Source organism: Gavialis gangeticus, unplaced genomic scaffold, assembly GCF_001723915.1.
Source record: "Gavialis gangeticus isolate Ggan-Ray unplaced genomic scaffold, GavGan_comp1, whole genome shotgun sequence".
NCBI classification, from domain to species: Eukaryota; Metazoa; Chordata; order Crocodylia; family Gavialidae; genus Gavialis; species Gavialis gangeticus.
In genome coordinates, this window is record NW_017728997.1 from 45858628 (window position 1) to 45873338 (window position 14711).

General features: G+C 51.0%; 1 long non-coding RNA gene across 1 annotated transcript in view; it reads left to right on the plus strand.

Moving 5' to 3' along the window:
- The first annotated feature begins 19 nt into the window (after positions 1 to 19).
- The window catches only part of LOC109288906, a 19604-nt gene continuing 4912 nt past the window's right edge, over positions 20 to 14711 (plus strand). Inside the window, exons 1-3 of the long non-coding RNA XR_002095254.1 lie at positions 20 to 374; positions 3866 to 3873; positions 14691 to 14695. This is a non-coding gene — a long non-coding RNA (uncharacterized LOC109288906). The remainder of the gene's footprint in view (positions 375 to 3865; positions 3874 to 14690; positions 14696 to 14711) is intronic.

Below are 14711 nucleotides of genomic sequence, written 5' to 3' on the forward strand. Positions count from 1 at the left end.
TCGTCTGACTTGGCTGGGCTGTATTTGTGGGTGTCTCTTGGTTCGGTGTCTGTGGCTCCCTTGGTCCTCTTCCTCCCCCTCCCCCGACGTGCCTAGTTTAAAGGCCGCCGGAGGAAATCAGCCAACCTGGAAGAGAACACACACGTACCTTTTGGGGAGCAGTGAAGCCCATCCCACCCGAGCATGTCTCTTGTCCTGAAGTGAGGGTCGTGGTCCAGAAAGCCGAAGCCCGCCGCAAGACACCATTCCCAAAGCTGCAAGTTGAGGTCCCAGATGCAGGTCTCATGGCATCTTCCATGCCCGCTCACTGGAAGGATCGATGAGAAGACCACCTGTGCCCCTATCTCCTTCAGCTTGTCCCCCAGTGCTTGGCAGTCCTTCATCAGGTGGTGTGCACTGCTCCTGGCTGCATCATTAGTGCCCACGTGAATTAGGACCACGGGGTAGTAATCAGTGGGCCAGATGAGGGCCAGGATCATCTCTGTCATGTTCTGAATCTATGCTCCGGGTAGAGAATAGACCTCACGTGTCATTGGATCCTGGCAATGGATGGGACCCTCTGATCCTCTCAGGATGGAGTCACCTATGACGAATACCTGGCATCTCTTCCTCCGGGTCAGCTTGCCTCCTCCAGCCCGTTCTGTGTATGGAGTGGCCTCCTCTCCAGAGGTTTCCTCCTCATGGAAACCATCTCCATGGAGCACACTGAAGTTACCCTAACATGAGCTAGATAACACAGCCCAGTGCTAATCCCCACCTGAAGTGATATAATTTTGTAATGTCAGAAGGCACTTAGCACAAGTTAAAAAATTTTAATGTACCAATGCTTGCATTTTCAGTGCCGTTAGTATGCTTTCATGGAAACATGTGTCTTCACCCTCAGAGCTCAAAGCTTCCTTCCTGACCAGTCCCTACATGTAAAGTGCAACTCAGGCTGAGCTCAGAGCCGGACTAACAGGTAGGCAAATTAGGCACATGCCCAGGGCCCTGAGCTGCAGGTGGGCCCCAATCCATCCCTCTATGGCTGTAGCGCAAATGGCCTCATCTGCCTTCCTTTCCTTCCCCTTCCCTCTGCCAGTCTCACCACCATGGTGGCTACTTCCTAGAGGTGGCTCCAAGCCCTGCTCCCCATGGGCAGCAACACGGGGGTGGGGAGGGGATATGACCAGCCCACGAGCTTGTTTGTCTAGGGCCCACTAAAGGGTTAATTTGGCCCTGGCTGGGCTGTGTCCTCAATGGACATTTAAAAAGAATCTCCCACTCCTTTGCCAGTCCTAGTGCGGCTCTATTGATAGCCAGTGTCAGTGGACAGAGCCATTCCTAGCGTGTGTAACCTCAGCTGCACCAGAGAAGCTCTAAGTGGCCAGGCACGTTCTGGCAGGTGATCTTCATAGGAGGAGTTAAAACGGCCGATACAGACAACGCTGTGCCCTACCCAGAGCTTATACGTTAAAAACTTCCAGGGCAGGGAAAGCTTTAGCGTCAGACAGATATTCTCAGAGTAAGGCCCCAGGCTTAAGCCAAATGAGGCAGTGATCTGGCTGGAGAGCCTGAAGGAGCTCTACTTTTTAAAACCTAGCGAGATAGATACAAGATAGTGAACAGGAAAAGAAAGAAAGGAGAGTCCAGCGGCTAGAGCACTAACCATGAAACCGATAGAGGTTAGTGGACTGTGTGTCTTTGGACAAGCCACAGAACCACTCTGTGCTTCAGTTTGTCCATCTGCACAGTGGGAATGACAGCCCTGCCCTGCCATTCAGGTGTGTGTGAGGGTCAGTGCATCCCAAATTGTGGAGCACTGAGATGTAGCAGTCCTGGGACCAGGTAAGTATCTCAGGGAGTTAGATTGGTGCTAAAAAAAAGCAAAAGATGGATCTTCTCCCAGTGGTGCAGAAACATTCAGCCTAGCTCAAAGGATGGTCAAGCACTGGAGCAGATCACCTATGGAAGCTGTGGAATCTCCTGGACATTTTTAAGTGCAGGTTAATTAAACATTGGTCCATGCTGGTGTAGAAAGGGCTGGTCCTACCTTTATCTGAGGGCTGGACTAGATGCCCTCCTGAGGGCCCTGCCAGCCCTAGTTTTCTCTGATTCTTTGAACCCCTTACCCCTGGGAGGGTGTGCAGAGTCCCTGGAGGAGGGACACAGGTTCAGTGGCCACTTTGCAATCCCTTTGTCCCTCAAAAAGCCCAAGCCACCCAGGCAAGCAAACTCTGATCCCACAGAGTCCAACTGGACCTGTCTGTATGGTGGCTCTGGTAAGCACAGGGGTAGTGGCCATATAGTCTGGTGATTTGGGCATGGTGGGCAACACCTTATTTAACTCAGCAAAGAGTCATTTCCCTTGGGGTTTTTCCCCCAGAAGGGTCACAAGGCACTGCCCACAGTCATCTTTTTAGCCCTGAAAAATCGTGGGCTAATAGAAGTTCATAGGAGTCCTATGGCAATCAGGATTGTTCCCTCCTCTGCTGCCGACTAGCTGTGTGTCCTTGACTGAGTCCCTTCCCCACCTTTGCCTCAGTTTCCCCATTGTTATGAAAGAGCAGTGCCACATCCCGGGGAGCTGGGGGTGCTCAGAGCAACGAGGATGAAGCTGACAGCTGGGAAGGCTTGCACTCTCCTGCACATGGATGTCTTAGGGCTGGGGGAGTACACCTGGGGGGCCCTGTTGGCGTGCCCAGCAGCATGGGGTAGCAGCTCCCAAAGGAACAGCCAACCATCCTCGGAGGGCCAGGCTGAGGCTTCTGCAAACTGGTGATGTTTCTAGAACATGTTTTCCTTTCCCCTGTGAACACAAACATCCTTGCCAACAGGAACAGAACAATGTGATTTCAGAGTGGGTTAAGCTGTCAAGGACTATTAGGGTTGCCGTGGCAACCTGTACCCGGCCCTCGCACCACACATTCATTAAGTTCTGAATCAGAAATAGGAGGCGATTGACTAGATCGTTTTCCAGAGATGATTTCAAAATAATCGGGAGAGAGGAGTGAAGGGGGCAACAGAGCCCAAGATGGGCTCCAAGCGTCTCTGTCTGAATCAGCCCAGAGAAAGATGCACAATGGTCTGGGAAGTGAGGTCCCGTGGAAGGTCAGCACCGAACAAAACTGTAAAAGTCTATCATTTTATAAGGTGGTGATTGGCACAGTATAAAGCCCTGAAACAATGGACAGATGATGGGTGGCTGCAAAGGTGGGTAGATGCTCAGTCTTGATGTGTAGAAGGACAGATGTAATTCATTTCCCCTCATCTGCTTCAATGATTGACCCAACAGCTGCAAGCTCCCTGATTTAGGGGTATGAGCATCCAATATACATACAGCTCTCTAGTCTCTGACTTATTTCTCTTGTCCGCTAGCTTAGATGGATTCTATCATCATGGACCTGCCTCCCCTTTCTGAGAGGGTGCATTTTCCCCACTGAGCATTAGCCACACTAATAACTGTTTTCAAAAGGTTATAGAGAATGGACCCAAATCAAAATGCCAGGGCTGAACACATCTAGCTTTTGAGCAAATGGGGAGCTGGGTGAACATCTGAGGGTCTGGGGTCTGGCAACGGCTGAGACAGTCCCCATTTTGCAAGGGTTACAGAGATACCCCAGTGAAAGGCAGAGAATTGTAGAACCCAAGGATCTGGAAGGATCCCTGGGGGTCATCCAGCCCCAAACCCCTGCCCAAATGCAGGATGTGCTGTTCCTGAAGCAGCCCAGATTGATGCCAGTCCAGACTGTTCCTGAAAGAGATTGCCTTCCTTGAGCAGCTGCTTTCACTGTCCTGACAATAAGGATTTTTGTTCCCCATGTTTTAATCTAAATTTGCTTTGCTGCAATTTAAACCCATTGTTTCATGTCCTTCCTTCTGATGTGAGGGAAAACAGTTGCTCCCCAGCCTTTTAGATATTTGAAAACTGTTATCATATCCTCTTGTAATCTCCTTTTCTACAAACTAAACATATCTAGCACTTTCAACTTTCCCTCACATTGCATTCCAACCCTCTTATCTTTGTTGCTTGACTCTGGATCCTCTCCAGTTTCTCCACACTCCTCTTATAATGTGGAGCCCAGGACTGCATGCAGTAATCCAGCTGAGGCCTAATTGCATACAAATACCATAGTATTATCTTCTCCCATGTTTTGCAAACTATGGGCCAGGTTTTTTCCACCTGCTAGAGTCCCTGAAACTCCATGAATGCATCTACTTTTGTAACTGCCATATAACCCTTAAGACTGAGCCCCGCAAAAGCCATGAGAAGGATGAGAATCCACCCACCTTTTCTATTAACTGGCCGTGGTGTAACAAACCAAGTTAGCACCTGGGGCAAAGTGTGTGTGCAGTGGGGGGGGTCCCTGGGTTCTGAGCAGAGGGGTGGGGGGATGCATTCTGAGAGTGGGTGGGAGAGGGGGCAGCAGGTCCAAGAGCAGAGGTGGGCAGCTGGCAGAGCTGTTGTTGCCCCACCTGCTCTGCCAACCCCTGGCTCTGTTGCTTTTAAAGCAACAGCATCCTGGAACTGTTTCAGAGTTCCCAGCATGGTAATGCAGCCAGGGCATGGATTCTGCAACGGTGGAGGGCAATCCTGACACCCCTCCTAACTTGATGCCCAGGGCAGGTGCCCCTCTCTCCCACCCCTAATCATGCTACCATTAACTGTTTTTCAGACCCCAAAGCTGTGTGAAACAGAATCACACTTAGGCACCTAAATTCACTTATGCGTCTAATAGGTAGAATAGAATCTGGCCCTATATCCCTATTAACATCTTCTCCGTCTTCCTTTTGCTAAGCTGAACAGGCCCAGTTATTTTTGTCTCTTCTCCCACAATTGCTCTCCATTCCCATGATCCTCCTAGCAGGTTTTCATAGATTTCATAGATTTTGGGGGTCAGAAGGGACCTCAGTAGATCAAGTCCGACCCCCTGCCCTGGACAGGAAAGAGTGCTGGGGTCAGATGACCATTGGTGATGTGTAGGGGGTGCACATGGGTACATGTGCACCCGCTGAGTTTGGTGGTGCACCCCCTGCAAGAAGGTCGCTGGTTCCCCCCCCATCGACACCGCTGCCAGCATCTGGTTGCTGACCACTGGTTGGCACTTGCCAACCCTCCCCCACCCCCACCGCCACTGACACTGCTGCAGCCACCTGTGGGAGCTCCCTGCTTGCCAGAGCCACGCCCCCACTGCTGCCATTGCCGCCGCCGCCGCCTGAGTGCAGTCGCTGTGCCCCTCCAGACTCCAGGGGCACGCGTCATTCATGCAGATGACCCCAGGCAGGTGTTTGTCCAGTCTTCTCTTAAAGACCTCCAGGGTAGGGGACAGCACCCCTCCCATGGAAGCCCATTCCAGATTCTGGCAACCCACACCGTGTAGAAATTCTTCCTGATGTCTAACCTAAATCTGCTCTCTCTCAGTTTGTGGCCATTGTTCCTAGTTACTTCAAGGGATGCCCTGGTAAACAGAGTATCTCCTATCCCTTGCTGCACCCACCCCTACCCTTTCAGCATACTTGCAGAACAAAGACCCACCCACAGACTGAATCGTGTTAAGTATGGTCTCAACAGAGACTCTAGATTCTTATCTCATCACGAAGACTATTCTGTATAACCCCTATGTCCCTCAGCGAGGTAACTCCTTTGTTTATCCCTTTAGGTGGCTTCAGTCTACCTTTCCCTCTCTCAGCAATGCCCCCTCTTTTCCTTCCCCATCATTTGTATTTAAGTGACCTTATTCCTTTCTATTTGGTACCCTTGATCTCTGCAAAGCCATTCATAGAATCTGACAAAATAGGATGTAGCCCAGGGGTGGGCAGTTATTTGGGCTGGAGGGCCACTTAAGGAGTGTTGATGAGCTATTGTGGGCTGGAGGGGGTGGGTCCTGACCCAGCACAGCAGAGGGAAGGTATTGACTTGGCCCTGGCCCTGGCCCTAGCCCTAGCCATGGCCCTGGCCCCAGCCATGGCTCCAGCCCTATGCTCTCACCATCCCACATCTTGGCCACGCACACCCATCCCAATCCCAGACACTGCTCCCTAGCTGCCTGTGCCCCAACCCATCCACCTGGCTGAGCAGGCCCTACTTGCAGGGGTCCTGGGCTGGTTTCCATGGAGACCCCATCCCCCTGCCTGCCCACTCCATGTGGTGCCCCCAGCAGTGGGGACAGGGTGGATGGGCTGGGGTACCCAGGCAGCGGGGCTCGGTCCAGCAGTGACAGAGACACTGGCAGCAGCAGCTAGAAGTAGCCACTGCCACCAGGGCTGCTGGGAAGCTAAATCCAGCTGCCATGCCACCCCCACCCCACTGCACGCCTGCTGTGGGCCAGGCAGAATCCTCGGGCAGGCTGCATATAGCCCATGGGCTGTATTTGGCCCATCCCTGCTGTCAATGCCTCTCTGGACAAGTTGGTCTATACAGTGCTATACTGCCTTGCCTTCTGCTTTATCAAGGCTCAGATAGATGAGTTCTACTTAACTAATTTTTCTGGACATGAGAAATTATCTTCTCAAGAAAGATACTGATTTAGTCTGGTGGGGGAATTGGTCTTTCTTTTATGCTATTTACCATTTATCTCAATGTCTTTAATTACTCTTTTCTGCAAAATTTATCCTAAAGTCTTGCATAGCATTGAGGCCAGATTAATAGACTTGGAGATGCCTCTATCACTTTTTCCCTCTTTCTTAACCACAAAGGATACATTTACTGTTCGTCTGTCATATAGGTACTACCCCTGACTTGATAGTTTTAACAAAAATCCTTGCTACTAGATTTGCCACTTCATATGTCACTTCTTTCAGCATAGTGGGATGGGGATTATCTGGTCCCCACAGCTTGAACATAGTAAATTTTTAGGATTAGCTTCCACCTTGGATGTAGTCATTTCTATTTTTATACCCTCGCTTGCATTAGCCATCCTGCCTCTGCCTCCGTGTTCCACATCTTTACTACTGAAAACAGATGCACAGTGTTAATTTAGGTCTGGGGTCAGACCTAGATTGTTTTTAAAACAACCCCATCCTCACTGCACAGCAGTCCCACGTCTTTCTTTCTTTGTTTTCTTTCTGTTTGTGTGGTTAACAAATTACCTAAGATCTTGGTCCATGCAATTCACTACAAGTGGGGCTGCCCTCTGCAAGATGCTCCCCATTGTCATCTGCCTCCCAACCACTGCCTGGAACAAATCTGCTCTGAGCTAAGACCAGACCAGCATGCAAATGATTGCTTCTGGATCTGTGCAGTCCCACAAGCATGTTTGTAAGCAGGCACTGTTTGTAAGCAGGCACTTTTCAAGGTAGCAAGTGGCCATAAACTGCTGGGAGCTAGGCTACAACATGGCCAGGGGATGCTTGGCTTAGTCTGCAGACAGCAATCCTGCCACTACAGTGGTGCTTCTTAGTGACACAAAGCCTTAGGAAGAAGTATCGTACAACGACGATTTTTCCAGGAGTGCCTATAAATAGCATACCCAGAAACTGCAGGAAGCGGGGTTTGAAGTAAATAGAAGTACAACCTGTTCTTGAAATCCAGTTTGATGAGGTGAAATAAGAAGCACAAACCAGCCCATTTTTATGGGAGCCTCTGAGGACTGTTCCACAGGGGCAGTCAACAGCGAAGGCACAGGCAGCACCAGCAAGATGGAAGTCGACTTGTTGCAGGTGGGGGGAAGATCTGTCAAAGAGCTGTGGTTTCACAATAATGCTCGGTTCAGAATACTCCATGGTGCCCATCTGGGTACTGAGAAGTGTCAGATACTCTGCTCTGGCCTGGCACAAACCCTGGCTTTGAAGGTAAGAGGCTAAGTCTTCAAGCAATGTGCACTAGCATCAATGAGCTAATGCTAGTGGACACTGGGTATGAAGCTGGACAAGGAATGAGAGCACAGTGCAGTCTGATTTCAAGACAGGAAGCAAAATGCAAAGAGCCCACATGAGATCCCTGATCACCCACATTGTGTGTGAATCAAAAGGTTCGAAATTTTCTTCTCCAGAGCAGTGCTGCACAGATTCTTTTTTTAACTTGAACTGATGCCCAACAAACTGAGCAACCACATAATAAATAGTAAATTGCAGCTTGCTCACCATGGTCCTAGGTGAGTTAATAAAAGACTCTGGCCTACAATTCAAGCACGGCTCATTTTGAAAGTTCTCTTTGACAGCTTGGTCCAAGCCCTTGTTATACACAGTCAAGTGCATTAGCAGAAAAGAAGTACGAAGGGCTAAAACCTTGATTAAAATAAGCCCTGCTAGACTGAAGTGAAGTGAAGCATATAAAGCATTGTAAGATACCTTAGCGTACAGTACAATAGTTTGTTAGCTTCGCTTGTTTCTATAGACAAAGCCACTGTTGCCAACAGCTAAGCAACTTCTTGAGCAAAGACAGCCTTGAAATAGTTTACAAAGAGAGCCTGCGTCAAGGAACTATAACAAAGGAAGCAGTGACAAGGGGCCCCATCCCAGGGGCAGTAGGACAGAGTGACAGAGTGGCTGCAACCTGTCTCCCTCTCCCTCCCACCCACAGACGTGCCACAGCCACTTCTTGAGGAACATCAAACAGAAACTTCTAGGTACAACCAGGCAGCACATTGGTTCTGTGCTCCAGGCACCAATGCAGAGCAGGTGTAGGAGACTTTTCTTGGGGTATCTTCATAAGTCTGTCAAGTTTCTATTGATCTAGGTCTTTGGCTATCTGAGTCAAGTTAGGAGATAACTGGCTGGGCAATGGCATTACTGAGGAGGATTTGGGGGGTTATAATTGAGCTGCAACAGGGGAATTGGATGTAAGAGTTAGGAGGTGATAAAACTATGCTACTCAGCGCCAGTTAGGCATTAGCTAGAGCAGTGGTTCTCAACCTATTTTGTACCAGGACCCATTTGTAAACATCAGTGGCCAGCCTTGACCCAGTAAATAGTTAAAATAGAAAAACAGCCCTCTGGCCCTGCCAGTGCCCCTCACTCCTGAAGCTAGCAAGACCCTAGGCATTCCTTGATTGTCACCTCCCCCCGTCTCCCAGCCCTGCTGGTGCCACTCATTCCCAAACCACTGCCTCCCACCCCAGGTGGCAAGACTTGTTGCTGCTACCACCACTGCTAGTACTCCTGAGCCAGCCACACTGCCAGCAGTGCAAGGAGTAATGGATGGGGGGGCTCACTGCCCTCATTTCCTCCTGCCGCCAGCCGCTCGGGTGCTAAGCTGTGGCCCTGCACTGTCACCATTGCCAAGCTGCCCCTGCCGCTCCTCTCAGGCCACCTGTGCTGTCCTCCACCCCACCTCCCCTCCAGGGTAGAGAAGCAACCTGAGGGGAGTGGCAGTGGTTCAATAGAGCCACAGCATGTGTGACTCCTCACACTGCTAGCAGTGCAGCTGGCAGCTGGCATGGGGGTCCCAGCAACAGCAGCAATGCTTCTCTGTCCTGCCCTCCCATGCTGGGTCGTGCCTGCTGGGCTGCGAAGGTGACTCCTGCTCATGCCAGTTCAGCCAGGCCGCAGCCCCATGCCTGCTGTAGGCACACAAATCTGGGGGGGCATTGTCCCCCCACCTTCCCAACACATCACCTGTGCCCTCACCACCCCCAACACATTGTCTATGCCCCCTTCCCCCAAGACTTACCTGTGGGGAGCTGTGGGAGCTGGTCTTCACACTGCCTGGCTGCCGTGTGTGTGTGTGTGTGTGTGTGTGTGTGTGTGTGTGTGTGTGTGCGCGCGCGCGCGCACACACGTGCATACATGAATGTGGCGCCCCCTGCTTGACTACCCTCCTCCTGCTCCCTCCAGCCCCAAGCAGCATCTTGCAAGCTGAAGCTCTGACAGCCTGCAAAGGGAAACCTGTGATTTCCCACATTTTTCTCCTTTAAAGGAGAATCCATTTTCAAAGTTTGTTCACAACCCTTTCATATATTCTTGTGATCCACTTTTGGTTGTGATCTATGGGTTGAGAAACGCTGAACTAGAGTACTGTATGCAGTTCTGGGTTCTACATTTAAAGAAGGATGTAGAGAAGCTGGAGAGAATCTGGAGGCACTTGATAAGAATGCTAAAGGGGTTGAAAAGCAAGATATATAAGGAAATGTTGAGGGCCTTAGGTTTAGTTTGGAGAAAAGGAGATTAAGGGGAATCTTAATAGCAGTTTTCAAATATTTGAAAGGCTGCTGTAGAGAACAGTTCTTCTCCCTTGCTGTAGAGAGCAGGACACAATACAGTGGTTTTAAATTGCAGAAAAGCAAGCTAGTGTTAGATCTCAGGGGGGAAAAAACCTTCCTTACTGTTAGAACAGTGAGGATGTGGAATAGACTGCCCAAGGAAGTTGTGTAATTTCCTGTATTGGAGATTTTCAAGAAGAGGCTGGTTAAGCATTTGATAGGCTAGTCTGGGAATAGCATCCCTGAAATTGTGCAAGGGGTTAGTCCAGATGACTCGTGGGGTCCCTTCCAACCCTCCGATTCAACGAGTCCATGAGCTGCCTTGGAGATGGGGAGATGTAATGTTTACAGCAGTGACACATGTTAAGCATTGGGGCGTGGACAGTCTAGCCTAGGTTAATAGCCCAAAATGTAAGTATAGTCCAGATTGAATCCACAGGGAGCTGGGGTCCAGAGGAACTGGATTAGGAAGCTGTAGCTAAAGTCAGAACAAGCTGGGGACAAAGTCTAAAACTGGAGACGGAGTAAGCCAAAGCTTAACTGGGATTGGAAGCCAAAAGCCAAAGTTGAGGGTCAAACCAGAATTATGATCAGGGCACCCGAATCAAGGAATGCCGAGGTTCTTGCCAGCTTCGGAAGCCGGAGTTGGAACCAGGAGTCAAAACCAGAAGATCAGCAAGAAAACACATGAAAGGTCAGGAGCAAGAACATTCATCTTTGCCGAGACAAGGAGCCTCCAGGTCGGGCCTGGCTTTTAAGGACTGGAGTAGGTGGGGCCTCTTATGGCTTCATGGGATAGCCATGGCTTCCCTGGCTGCCCCCCTCAGCCCAGCTGTGACCAGGGTGCTGCTCTGGGCTTGCTGCAGGTGGTATTTGTTCTGGGGATCATTTGTCCTGATCTCTTGATTGGGACTGGCTAGGTCCAGGGTTCTGGCTTGGCTTCATTACAACAGAAACTAGTCCCAAACAGGAAGACAGACTCCCAGGATCCTCCTGGGCCTGCTTCTGGGCTGGGGCTTGGGTTGGAGCCTTCTCTTCATCTTCCGGGTCTGTGCACCATCACTATTGGATGGAGCTGGGTCCATCCCAGGTCAGTGACAAAGCAGGTGATCAGCAGTGCACCTCCACTCTGACAGTTTCACCGACACCCATCCTCTCTCTTACTCTGCCTCAAATTGGCCACAGGTCCTATGAGGCCCATTCAGTCCCAGACCTAGGGTGTGCAGGACTGGTAGTACCTGAAAATGTGCAATTAAGGATTCCTGTTTTCACGGATGCCAGGCTGGAGACGATTGTGATCTCCTGTATCAGGGGCTTGATTGTCAGTTTCAGCGACAGACTCACGAGGTTGGTTCTCTTCCATTTAGCATACCCTAGAAACTTCTCCTGGGTCATCAGACTGTTTTAGGGTTTCCATCTCAGTTGGTGGTCAGGCAGCTAATGACAGCTAATGACAATTTGCATTGTCTCTCCATATTAACATGGCCAGTCCCCTTCCACCTTCCCAGGCAGCGAGGCACTCCCTGCTTACAACTGGCAGCTATCCCCACATGGACCTGCTGCAGGACCAAGGGAAATCATGCCTCGCTGGTCTCTCCCATCATCTGCATCGTTGAATGATGCTGTAGTGACCCCTTGTTATTGCATAACTTCTTCTTCCCTCCTACTCCCCTGCCATGCCTTGCTTTGTTTTTTTTAAAAAAAGGGTTGGGAGGCTGCCCTAGGCCAAGAGGAAATCTAGTCCACAGCCAAGTTATTTTCTGTTCAACCTACCAGGGCCCTTTTGGCTTTATTGGTACCTCTGGGCACTGGGTGCCTTAAGGACTGTGTTCATGTTTTCTGACCACCCCTACAGCCATGTCCATACCTTACAGGTGTACAGGTTATTATCTCAATTGGGCAATTTTTGCCCCAGCTCAATGTTTAGCCCTTCAGGCCTCAAAGCATTTGTGGGAGCTTCAGCCTTCCTGGCCTTGGCTCCTTACATCTAGCTGAGCCCCCTTGCCTAAAGGCCAACTGCCTGGGGACCTCAGCTCCCAGTCCCCAGCCCTAGTCTTCTGCCTGGATCCTGACCCATTTCATGCTCTCACCCTTCCTGGGCTCCTGTCTCTTGTGCACACCCTTCTTGGGCTTCAGTCTCTGGCTCTCACCCTTCCTGAGCTCTGGCCTTGGCCCTCCCAGCCTCAGGCTGCCTCTATATTGTCCTGCCTGGCTCAGGACTTTGCCCTCTAGGCTTCAGCTTGCCTGAATTGTGCCTGGCCCTAGCAGAGCTCAAACCTTCCTGTGCCCCTTGGCCCTGCTGTAAATTGCACCCCTGGCCCTGGCAGGGATCCAAAGCTCAGTGTGACCCTCAATGCACCCCAGTAGCCTCCTCTTTCCTTCTTGTAGCCACTGGTCCACCAGTCTAAACTACAACATAAAGGCCTTAACAACCACCCCCACCCTCTCTGGGTAAACAAACACCATGAAACAAAGGTAAGCTGTGGCTTTAGTGAAAACATCCTCCACTCTGAGTAAACAAAGAAACATCAGGGTAGCTTTCATCTTGCGTTCTCACCTCTCTGCCTTCAGAGTGCTTCTGCTCCTGCAAGGGTCAGGCGGCTGCTCTCTCTGGAGAGCTTAGCTTCCTGTCAGGCCCCCTGCCTCCAAAGCATTTGTCTTATCTACTCCAGGCACTGCCTTATCCGAGTCAGGTGAATCGCAAGCTCACACAGGGTGTTGACAGACATGCAGGTCCCCTCTCTAACTCATGGCACTTTGCATAAAGTGCCATGAGTTAGAACAACCACCCTGACCCAACAGACATTCTCCTATTGGATCAGAAAGGGTGGGGTGAGGCAAGTTGGGCCTATCTGCCTGTCCAGTGACTGGGGCTGGGCTGATGCACCCTGCCCCTCTTCCAGCTTGGGTGCTGTCTGCAGGAAGACCTGGGGGAGGGAGGAAGGGGAAGTGAGCTGTGGACTGTAGTTTGCCTGGCCTGAACTGAAGGAGGGGGGTAAGGGGGAGCCCTGAGACAGGGGGGCTCCAATTTACCTGCTCCCCCTCCAGCTCAGGCTGGGCAAACCCTGGCCTGTAACTCCTCCTTTCCCCTCCCTTCCTGCAGACACATAAGCCCAGCCCCAATCATGCTGACAGTGACCCTAGGAAACACAAGTTCCCTAAGTTGCTTCACTTTGGAGTGACTTTATCTGATCCCTCATTAAATGAGGGTCAATTTGTTGCATGATCAGCCACTTTTAAAGCACTCTGCAGCCTTGCACATATATCATGGCACGACTGAAGAGTGTTTTCAGGGGGCCAATCAAGAAAAATACATAAATGTCTGCCCCCACAGGCTGGCCAGCTGTGTTCCCCCCCTCTTAGTAACAGGAGCCTCTGGCTCCCTGCTACAGGTGCCCACCTCCTATGGGGAGGAGTCAGACCCACCTGGCTTTGCAGCATGGCTGCTTCTCTCTCCCAGTCTCCAACTACTGGTTGGACCATCCCCCAAAGTTCTCTTGGTCTCCCAACACACACTACTGGTGTCAGCCCATTACTTCCAGGGCTGTCCATGGGAGCAAAACTGCTTTCTTCCCTGTTTCAATTGCTGTCTGGATGGGACCCTTCCAACCCCTAAAGCTTCCCCATGTGTCCCATCATCTGCTTTCTCCTCACCTCATATTGCAGCATAGCAGCTATGGAAACAGAGCATCTCTTCCTTCAGCCCCATCTCCACCTGCTCAAGGGCCCCAGGACATGTAAGTTTCTTGGGGGAGGAAGCAGGGGAAAAACAGTGAGCTCTTTTAGCTAGATCGGGATTGTATTTGCAAAAGCAGAACTGGTAAAACAGAAAGTGTTTACAAAAGCCAGTGCCTAGTCCAGCATCACATACAACCCCCCTGCCCCCAACACACACACACCTTTGGGTATCTATCTCCATGGCAAAGAGCCAAAAATGCAAACCACATGAGAATCCTACAGAACCACAGGGATGGAACAGCACTTCCACAAAACTGGACCTCACCCCTGCTCCTCTGCCTCTCCTACCCTTGACTGCTGGGGATTCACAGAATGAGGGAAGGCCCTTAGACCAATGAGATTTTGTGTTTTCAGAAGCAATGGGTGAGCCTGTGGTACGTCCATCCAGTCATCCCTCCCCTGTAGTGACATTTTCAAATACACCAAGGAAATTGCTGCAGCTAAGGGCTCCCGGACTTTCACTGGGCATCCAGCAATGGAGCACTGAAGCTGAAGTAAGGAATCCTTTAGAGCCACAATGGCCAAACCACACCTTGTGAGCTGCAAGCGGCTTGCCAGCACAGTACTTGTGGCCCTCTGGAAATTGGCCAAAGCCCCACCCACTTCTTCCAGAGGTGGATCTGGTGAACAACACAGCCTGGCACCTCCTACTGCTCCAGCTTTCCCCATGGGGAGTGTGCCCCAAGCCCACCTTCCTCCCTCCTTTTCTCACTCCAGGACTGCTGGCTCAGTTGCCAAGCTGCCAGGGTGGGAGCTGCAGCTGCACCACTTACCCCAGTGTGCGCTCCCTGGTGGTGCGGGGTGTAGGGGTGGTGACCTCCACTCCAGGTCACTCAGCATCCGTCCCCCCCACCCCCC